The following is a 10,886-nucleotide window of genomic DNA, read 5'->3' as shown; positions in this document are numbered from 1 at the left end:
AATAGATAGAGAAGTAAGGGGGGGAATCCATGAGTCTATATAAGGTGAGCAAGATTGGCAATATTTGTGATTTTGAATTTTGTTTACATTTTCTCCCCCTAAATCCAGAAGCCTATACTGTGATCCCTTTTGGAACAGTCAGCAGTGATGGACAGGAACCATTTCATTCTGGTTTCAAGGTGCAGGAGGCTGAGGTTCACGTGATTCGTAAGTAATTTTTACCCATGTTATCTCTATTATATACAGGTATATCATAAAATCATGCATTTAAAAATATTGTCAGCCACAATTTACAGATGTCTAGTCCTCAAAAAATCTGCCCTTATCTGTTTACTTTTCCTATATATCTAACTGTACAGTGTTTCAGTCTTAGCGCAGAATTGTGTGTGTAATCTTTCGTGTGCCTTTCTGCACTATCTTTGAAAGGAATTGGATCTTATGATTCAGTAGAGACTACGTGGAAAATCTACATTTGGGTTTCAAACATATATTAAGATTATCATAAATGCTATGTGTATTTTCTTTGGCAAACATCACAGTTGTTGTAGTGTGCTACTGATCCATTGTTGTTTTGTGTGTGTGCATGTGGCTTTGTTTTGTCCTTTGTTTTGTTTTTTGTTTTACTTTATTACTGTCTCACACTATATTACTCAAGAGCTCATCTTTCAGTTTCTCACAATTTTTCTTTTATTTTAAAATTTTCCCTTTATTTTGTTTCTTAAGATTCTTGCTCTAGGGACTGCTCTTCAAATATATATCATAAGTTTAAACTTTCATTTTTAGGCAGAGATTTGAAAGACCACCCAAATGCTTCAATTTTTAATGTTACTTGATTTTCATTTGTTGTTGTTGTTGTTATGGGTCGTCGAGTCGCTTGCGACTCATAGCGACTCTATGTACAACAGCCCTAAACTCCGCTCTGTCCTGTGCCAATCGCACTGTCTCTGACACTCCCATCCCAATTATCCCAGTCACTGAATCAATCCACCTCATAGAGGGCCTTCCTCTCCCACGCTGTCCCTCCACCCTCCCAAGCATGATATTCTTCTCGAAGGACCGGTCTCTCCTCACAACATGTCCAAAGTATGTTAGACGGAGCCTCAGAATCCTTGCCTCCAAGGAGCCACCCGGTTTAACCCTTTCCAGGACAAATCTGTTTGTTTTCCTAGCAGTCCATGGTATTCTCAATACTCTTCTCCACCACCACAGCTCAAAGGCAACAATTCTCCTTCTATCCTCCTTGGTAATTGTCCAACTCTCTGATGCATAACAGGTGATTGCGAAGACCATGGCCTGTATCAGACGCATCTTAGTCTCCAAAGAGATACCATTGCTCTTCAGTACTTTGGAAAGGTCCCTAAGAGCAGACTTTCCCATGGCAATGCGCCTTTTAATTTCCTGGCTGCTGGTGCCCAGAGTGTTGACTATGGAGCCAAGCAAACTGAAGCTGTGTACAATCTCAATCCCTTCACCATCCACCCTGATGCTGACAGTTGGTCCAGTGGTGAGAATCTTTGTCTTCTTGACATTGAGCCTCAATTCATATTGAAGGCTGCAGTCCTTGACACTCTGCAGCAGGCGCTTCAGATCCTCTTCAGTTTCAGCAAGCAGGGTTGTATCATCCGCATAACGCAGATTGTTGATAAATCGTCCACCAATGTTGACTCCACATTTCTCCTCATAGAGCCCAGCCTCCCAGATAATCTGTTCTGCATATAGGTTGAAAAGTTATGGAGGTAGGATGCATCCCTGGTATATGCCCTTCCCAATTTTGAACCATGCAGTGTTCCCTTGCTCTGTTCTGACTAGTGCCTCTTGGTCCTAGTATAGGTTTCGCACTAGCACAATTAAATGTTCTGGGATTCTCATTCTTCTCAGAGTCAGCCACAGTTTGTTATGATCTACACAGTCAAATGCCTTTGCATAGTCAATGAAACACAGATAGACATTCCTCTGGTATTCCCTGCTTTCAGCCAAGATCCATCTAACATCAGCTACAATATCCCTAGTACCGTGACCCCTTCTAAACCCAGCCTGGACTTCTGGCAGTTCTCTGTTGATGTGCTGTTCCAGGCGTTTTTGGATAATCTGCAGTAAAATTTTGCTTGCCTGTGAAATCAGTGAGATTGTTCTGTAGTTTCCACATTCTGTTGGTCACCTTTCTTTGGGATAGGAACAAATATGGATCTCTTCCAGTCAGTTGGCCAAGTAGTTGCTCTCCAGATTTTTTGGCACAACTTGGTGAGCACATCCAGGGCAGCATCTGTTAACGGAAATATGTCAATTTGTATACCATCTATTCCTGGAGCCTTATTTTTTGCCATTTCCTTCAAAGCAGCCTGAACTTCTTCTTTCATCACCATTGGCTCTTGCTCATATGTTGTTTCATGAAATTCTTCTGTGTCTGCCAATTCCTTTCGATACAGTGACTCAGTATATTCTTTCCATCTTTTTATAATACTTCCTGGATTATTTAACATTCTGCCGAAAGCATCCTTGATTATAACAACTCAAGGTTTGAATTTGTTCTTCAGTTCCTTGAGCTTAAGATATGCTGAGCGAGTTCGGCCCTTTTGATCTTTTGACTCCAACTCCTTGCACATTTCATTGTAATATTTGCTTTGTCATCCCGTGCTTCCTTTTGAAATCTTCTATTCAACTCTTTAGTATCTTGAATTCTTCCCTGTGTTTTGGCTTCTCTGTGCTCCAGTGCAATTTTCAGAGTCTCTTCTGACATCCATTTTGGTCTTTTCTTCCTCTTCTGTCTTTGCAATGACCGTTTGCACTCTTCCTGGATGATTCCCTTGGTATCCTCCCACAACTCTTCTGGCCTTCACTCATTAGTGTTCAAAGCCTCAAATCTGTTCCTGAGATGGTTCTGAAATTCAGGTGGGATAGACTCAAAGTCATATTTTGGTTGCCTTGGATTTGGTTTAATTTTCATTTACCAATAAAAATGTTACCTCAATTTCTGTTAGTCCAAATGTAATATTCATCCTCTTTACCTTACACAGACCCATTTACTGTTTGTTGTTATTGCATAATTTATAACGCCCTTTTTCATTCTAAACTTTTTCCCAGTTGTATTAAAAAAATACAGAGTCACTCCAACTGTAGGAAGAAGCTAAGGTTGTTGAACTAATTCATACTGTTTTAGGACATCTAGAATTGTCATCATTCTCCATTACACAAAGAATTGAAAACAGACAATAAGATAAGCCTTTAAATAATTGGAAAATTACAGTTGTGTGTGTTGTGCGTGATTCTCTCTCTTTAGAAATATCTTTCTCTCTTTTTTCAACTATCATCTAGCAATAAATGCATACCAGAAGATGCCCATCTTTAGCACAGTAAGCAGCCAGAGGATTCCAACTACATACCTTAGAGTTAGCATCATAATTTCTTATCACTAGTGTACCAGAGCTCCTGATAAGTCTTTAAAATAACTGAAAAATTACACTTGTATGTGTGTGAATGTGATTTTCTTTATAAATCTCTCCATCTCTCTACTTATCATCTATCAATATGTAGTAATGCACAAACACATATCCCCTCTATGCTTTCAGAATTATATTTTAATGTTAAAGACTAAGATAAATATTTTAAAAGGATTACATATCTAATACTTCAATGAAATGGAATTTATAGTGAAACTTTGAATGGGAAAATAAAGCTTAGCAAATATGAGGGAAACTATTTCTTGCTATACTTGATGTTTAGGGATAAAAAGATGAGTAAATATTCCATTTTAAATTTGTTTCTTGTCCTTAAAAATGTCATCAGAAAGTCATAATTTTTTCTTATAAGGAGTTTTATCTTAGCTAAAATTTCTACTTGCAATGCTTGACATTTTTTTGTCTGATTGAGATGACCTAGGAAATAGAGAACAAACTGTCCTCATTGCCAAGACCTGCATGCACACTAATTCCTGGAAAACCTCTCAGTTTCTCACTTTTTATTGTAACATGTCTGTTAAGTAATATTTCTAAACACTCCCTGCTTCAAGCAAGCTGCTGCTGCTTCTTCAATTTAAGCAAGATACAATTTTCTCCTTCTTTTCAGACAAAAATCCATTGTGATTATGAAAGCAGAAGCTCTATAGATAACCAAGAATAACAGCAATGCAAATGAATAACTATGCTGTGAAAGTATCACATCGATGAATGGCACACATGGTATTGAAATCAGAAGTATTTTATACATATAAAATGTATGTTATTTTAGTAAAAAATTCATATTCTCAATCAGAATACAAAGAGAAATGAAATGGCAAATATATGAAGAGATTTTGCATTTTATTTGTACGAAGAAGAAATGTATGACATTAAAAAAAGCATTGTTATCTAGTGATCCTTACAATCTATTTTATTATTTCTAAATGTATTGTTATTTCGTATGTAATCTACATTTTGGTAATATTATATTTTTTTAAAAAAATAATACCAGTTCGATTGGCAGCATCATGAGATGGTGGAGATGGTGAAGAGATTGAGACTGTTCACAGCGTTAGTCTGCTTGGCTCCACAATCAGCATTCTTGTGCCAACAGCCAGGAAATCAAGAGATGAATTGCACTGGGAAAGTCTGCTGTCAGGAACTTCTCCAGAGTACTGGAGAGCAATGACATCAGTCTTGACACTAAGGTGTGTCTGATTCAGGCCACAGTCTTCACAATTGCTTGCTATGCATCAGAGAGCTGGACAATGACTAGGGATGATAGATAATTGATGCCTGCCTTTGAGCTGTTTTGCTGGAGAAGAGTTTTGAATATATCATGCACTGCCAGGAGAATAAACATGTTTGTCCTAGAGAAGGTGAAGCCTGCCTGCTCTTTGGAGGCAAGGATTCTGAGGTTTCCACTGAAATGCTCTGGGCATATTGCAAGGAGGGACCAGTCCTTGGAGAGGGGCATCATGCTTCAAAGGGTAAAGGGATGATGGAGAAAGAGAGACCATTGATGGGATGGATTGATACAGTGACTGGGATAATGAGGATAAGTGTGTCAGAGACAGTAAAGTTTGTACAGGATAGAGAAGGTTTCCGGAGCATTGTGCATGGGATCACTATGATGATGCATACAACAACAACAATAATAATATTAAAAGTGAAAATATTTTTTAAAAAGTGAAAATATTATTATCTCCTCCACTCATCTTCATAGGGTTGCATAATTTAATGGGTAGAAGGAGGGGTGGGTAAAAGAAATGGGAAAGATCTGGTGTGAAAAACAATATATACACATTTTGTAAGCAAACCAGTATAAAATAAAAAATTTTCTTTAAAATGAAAAGAATAACAACAAAAAAAACCTTACCAAAACAAAAACCCAAATACTGAAATTCTGAAATGTACAAAATAACACAGAAAGGACATTTCCGTTAGAAAAATTCTAGCATATAATTGCTGTTGTTGTGCCCGCAAGTCACCTGCAACCCATAGCATCCCTATGTACAGTAGCTTTGGGCCATGTCCTGTCCTTTGCCAGTTTTACTAGTTCCAAAAACACCAAACCTCTTTGTCCCAATCACTCTATCAATCCGTCTCATCTGGGGTTTTATGTTTTTGTACTGTCCATCCTCCCTTTTAAGTATGATACCCTTCTCCATGGATAAATCTCTCCTGGCCACATGTCCAAAATATCTGAGATGGAGCTTCAAATTTCTAGTCTCCAAAGGAGAAACTTGGTTTCACTCTCTCCAAGACAGACCTATTTTTTTTGCTGTATGTGGTATGTTCAAGATTCTTCTCCAGAACCATAACTCAAAGATATTGATTCTTCTTCTGTCATCCGTAGTCACTGTCCAGCTCCCTGATGCATAGAAAGTAATTGCAAAAACCATGGCCTGGATTAGTGACACTTTAGTCACTGAACTGATGTCGTTCTATTTCAGTACTGTCCCTGACAGCAGACTTCCCCAATGCAATTTGTCCGTTAATTTTCTGACTGCTGGTGCTAAGAGTGATGATTGTAGAACTGAACAAGTTGTAATTGTTAACAACCTCAATGTTTTCTTCATCTATCATGGTCCTGCCAATTGGCCAAATGATGAGAATCTTTGTCTTCTTGATGTTAAGCTTCAATCCATATTGAAGACTTCAGTCCTTGACCTTCTACAGCAAGCACTTCAGGTCCTCTTCAGTTTCTGCAATCAAGGTTGCATCATCTGCATAACATAGGTTGTTGATGAGTCTTTTTCCAGTCCTTATTCCACATTCCTCCTCATAAATAACTGCTTCCCAAATGATCTGTTCTGCATGTAAATTGAAAAGGTATGGAGACACGCTGCATCCCTGACACACTCCATTCCTGATTTTGAACCATGCAGTGTTTCCTTGCTCTGTTCTGAGGACTGCTCCATGATCCAAGTAAAGTTTTGCATAATGACAATCAAGTGTTCTGGAAATCCCATTCTCCTCAGGGTTAGCCACAATTTTTTGTGATCCACAAAATCAAATGCTTTTGCATAGTCAATGAAACATAGATAATAGGAACTCAATTAAATGAAACAAACTTATTTGGTTAAGAAATAATGACCACAGAATAAATTTTATTATATAAAGCATAGTAGGACCAAGAATAAGGAAACATCTCACACCGAATCACTTGCAAATTTTATTAAACATGTGATCACTAATTTAATATGTTAAATCTTATGTTTTGATGATCCCTCGGGTTTTTATTTGTTTTATTTTGTTTCTCTTTGTGTGAGTTTCCATCCAGTAGATTGTGACTCATGACAAATACAAGCTGGCAAACTATAACAATATGATTATAAGGGTTTAAGTCTGTGACCTTTGGAAACAGGTCCCCAGGCCTGTCTTCAAAGCATCTTTTAATGGGTTAGAATCACCCATTATCCTGACAGTGACGAAATGATTGATGGTGTCATTAAAGATTTCCAAATCCAAGAAAAAGACATGATAAATAACAAAGACCTTTTTTTCCCTCTCCTACAGATCTTCAGCATGAGTTTGAAAGAGGTTGGGACACCAGAGACAATATAGCCAATGTTAGATGATCTTAGCTGAAAGTAGAGTGTACCAGAGGAATGACCATCTGTGTTCTATTGACTATGCAAAGACATTTGACTGTGGATCACAACAAACTGTGGCTAACTCTGAGAAGAATTGAAGAAAATCTCAACAACCTATGTTATGCAGATGACAAAACCTCGGTTCCTGAAACCAGGAAGTACCGGAAGTACTTCCTGCAGAATGTCAAGAACTATAGTCTTTAATATTAATTGAGGGAGAACTTTCCAGGACACTCGGTGAGAGGCTAGGCAGTGGTGGCTGCCTAAAATGCACACAGTAACGTGCTCCTACTTGCTCCCTCCACACTAGTCTCGGCCAGATCCATGGTGACAGAAAATGATAAAGGAAGCCACTTACTATGGTGTTTTGGGGGTCAAACCCAATGCCACCCAGGAAGAGTTGAAAAACCTTTATTGGAACTGGCCTTGAAGTACTACCCTGTTAAGATCCCAGATGAAGGCAAGATGTTTAAACAGAATTCCCAAGCTTATGAAATGCTTTCTGTTGCAAAGAAGAAAGAATTATAAAGGATGAGAATGGGCTATCCAAGAGGGTAGGGCAGGTGGTGGTCTTGACTCACTCACGAACATCTTTGATATGTGTTTTTGGAGGTAGTGGAAGAATGCAGAGAGAAAGAAGAAGAAAAAAATATTGTCTATCATCTCTCGGTAACATTAGAAGATTTATATAATGGTGAACCAAGAAAATTAGCTCTTCAGAAGAATGAGTTTTGTGAAAAATGTGATGGCTGAAGAGGTAAGAAAAGAGCAGTAGAATGCCATCCTAATTGCCAAGGTACTGGAACGCAAATAAGAATTCATCAAATTGGACCTGGCATGGATCAGCAAACTCTGTGTGCATGGAGTACCAGGGCCACGGGGAACTGATCAACCCTACGCACAGAGGTAAAACCTTCTGGAAGACAGTTCAAAAGAAGAAGATTCTAGAAGTTCATATGGATAAAGGCATGGGGGGAAAATGGTCAGAAGATAACATTTTCTGGTGAAGGAGACCAAGAACCAGCACTGGAGCCTGGAGAGATTATTATTGTTTTAGATCAAAGGGATCATGCTGTTTTTATGAGATAAGGAGTAGACCTTTTTATGTGTATTGTTGTACAGCTGATTGAAGCATTGTGTGGCTTCCAAAAACCAATATTTACTCTTGACAACTGAACCACTGTCATCATCTCTCATCCAGGTCAGATTGTCAAGCAAGAGGATATTAAATGTGTGTTAAATGAAGGCATGCCAATTTATTGTAAATCATGAAAAAGGGCACCTAATCATTGAATTTAAGGTTAACTTTCCAGAGAATGGCTTTCATTCCCCTCAAAAGTTCTCTCTGCTGGAAAACCTCTTACCTGAGAGGAAGGAGGTAGAAGAGACTGATGAAATGGATCAGGTAGAGTTGGTGGACTTTGATCCAAACCAGGAAAGATGAAGTCATTACAATGGAGAAGCACATGATGATGATGACCATCACCCCAGAGTTGAGGTTCAGAGTGGGACCTCTTAATGGGCACCACTGAGTCCATTGTTAGTAAGGGCATAAGTGAGGAACTGTGTTCATAATATGCTCCCTACTTTTTTGTCTTAATATTCAATTATAGTAGTGTTTTAAAGTTAAATTAATAAATTCATATTAAAGCTCAAAAATAATATAGACTGCAGCTTAATATCAAGAAGACAAAGATTCTTATCATTGGGTCAATTGGCAACATGATCGGTGGAGAAGAGATTGAAGTTGTAACCAGCTTCAGCTTGCCTTGCTCCACAATCAACACTCTTGGTACCAGCAGGCAGGAAATCAAAAGATGACTTATACTGGGAAAATCTGTCAGGGACCTCTCCAGAGTACTAAGGAGCAACGATGTCAGTCTAGAGACTAAAGTGCACCTGATCCAGGCCATGGTCTTTACAATTACATGCTATGCCTCAGAGAACTAGACAACAACTAATGATGACAGGAAAAGAATCTATGCCTTAGAGTTGTGGTGCTCAAAAAGTGTCTTCAGCATACCTTGAGCTACCAGGGGAACAAATAGGTCTGTCTTGGAGAAGGTGAAATCAAGTTTCTTCTTGGAGGCAAGAATTTTGAAGCTCCATTTCACATACTTGGGGCACTCAGCCCAGAAGGATAAGTTCTTAGAGAGGAACACCATGCTTGGAATGGTGACAGAACAGGAGAGGAAGACCTTAGATGGATTGATATGATTACCGTGACAATAGGATTAGGTGTGTCGGAGTCAGTGAGACTGGCTCAGGATAGGGCAGGGCTCAGGGCTGCTGTAAATAGGGTCGCTGTGTGTTGCAGATGACACCAAGACACATAACAACAACAACAACTCACATTAAGTTCAGATCTTATAATTTCATTTACCCCTCAATTTCTAGACCTTATAGAATAGTCTTTCTTGCTCTTACAGAAGAACTTTTCCTCCTTACAAATTTATTTAAAATCACACAAACCGTATTCAATGACTAAACTTAAATATTAATAACATTTCATTTTTACTCAAGTAGACTCTTTCTAACAATAGAAATGTAATATACATCACTAAAAGTTGGCATTTCCTTTGTGAAGTTAGCACAAAATCAAATATTCATAAAGCCCTCTACTCTTTGACTATTGATACACAACAGATCAGTATCCATCTGTGGCAGATAGCTGAAAACTAAAGGTTGACACTTGATGTCCAGGTGAAAAGTGAAACATGGATCCTGCAGCTCTGAAGATATTTAAAAATCTTTTTAGGGAAAATATGGGTGGGTTTTATTTTATGTATGTTTTTTTCTTTAGAATTGGCGAGCTAGAGCTCAAATTAGTCACTTGCCAATGAAATAACTCTGTCTAAACTAGTGTTTTATTGACTATGTAAAGGAATTTGACTGGGGGATAATAAAAAATTATGGAAAGCATTGAAAAGAATGGCAATCCCAGAACACTTAATTGTGCTTTTATAAAACCTTTACACAGACTAAAAAGCAATTGTCCAAACATGACAAAGGGACATAGTATGGATTAAAATAAAAAGTTGTGCATCTGATTTGGCTCTTTTTTTTTGACACTTAATTAATCTGTATGTTGAACAAATAATTTAATAATCTGAACTATATCAAGAAGAATGTGACATTAAGATTGGAGGGTGACTGCAGCAATTTGCATATGTTGTTATTTACCATCAAAATCAACTATGTATGACTCATAACGACCCTAGGAAATAATAGCTCTCTGAGTCCTGCCCTACCTTGAGCCAATCTCTTTGTCTCTGACACATTTACTCTCATTGTCACAGTCAATGAGTAAATCTATCTCCATATTTCTCCTCTCGCTCCCTGACCCTCAAGCTTTCCAAGACTGATGTCCTTCTACAAGCATTCGTGTCCCCTGGCAACATGTCCAAAATATGTGAGATGGAATGTCAAAATACATGTCTCCAAAGAGCAAGCTGACTCCACTGTCCCCAGGACAGATTAGTTTTTTCTATTTGCAATCCACAGTATGGTTATTACTCCTCTCTCACACCACGGCTGAACAGCATTGATTCTTCTTCTGTCATCCTTATTAATTTTCCAGTTCTCAGATGCATATTAAGCAACTGAGAAGATTATGGCCTGGATCAGGCACACCATAGTCTTTAGAGTGATACCATTGATCTATAGTACAGGGAGAGGTCACTACAACAGATTTTGTCAAAGCAAGCTGTATTTTGATTTCCTGACTACTGGTGCCAAGAGTTTGGATCTGAGCAAGGTGAAATTGTTAACAACCTCTTCTTTCTTTCTTTCTTTCTTTCTTTCTTTCTTTCTTTCTTTCTTTCTTTCTTTCTTTCTTTCTTTCTTTCTTTCT

General features: G+C 38.2%; 1 pseudogene; it reads left to right on the top strand.

Annotated features, from left to right (window-relative positions):
- Positions 1-7,370: 7,370 nt before the first annotated feature.
- Positions 7,371-8,552, top strand: LOC102863539 (annotated as a pseudogene).
- The last annotated feature ends 2,334 nt before the right edge of the window (positions 8,553-10,886 follow it).

This window comes from Elephantulus edwardii, unplaced genomic scaffold (genome assembly GCF_000299155.1).
Source record: "Elephantulus edwardii isolate Elephantulus edwardi_28Jun2011 unplaced genomic scaffold, EleEdw1.0 scaffold00137, whole genome shotgun sequence".
In the NCBI taxonomy this organism is placed as follows: domain Eukaryota; kingdom Metazoa; phylum Chordata; class Mammalia; order Macroscelidea; family Macroscelididae; genus Elephantulus; species Elephantulus edwardii.
The sequence above is the reverse complement of the archived record's forward strand: the minus strand, read 5'-3'. Positions and strand labels throughout refer to the sequence as shown.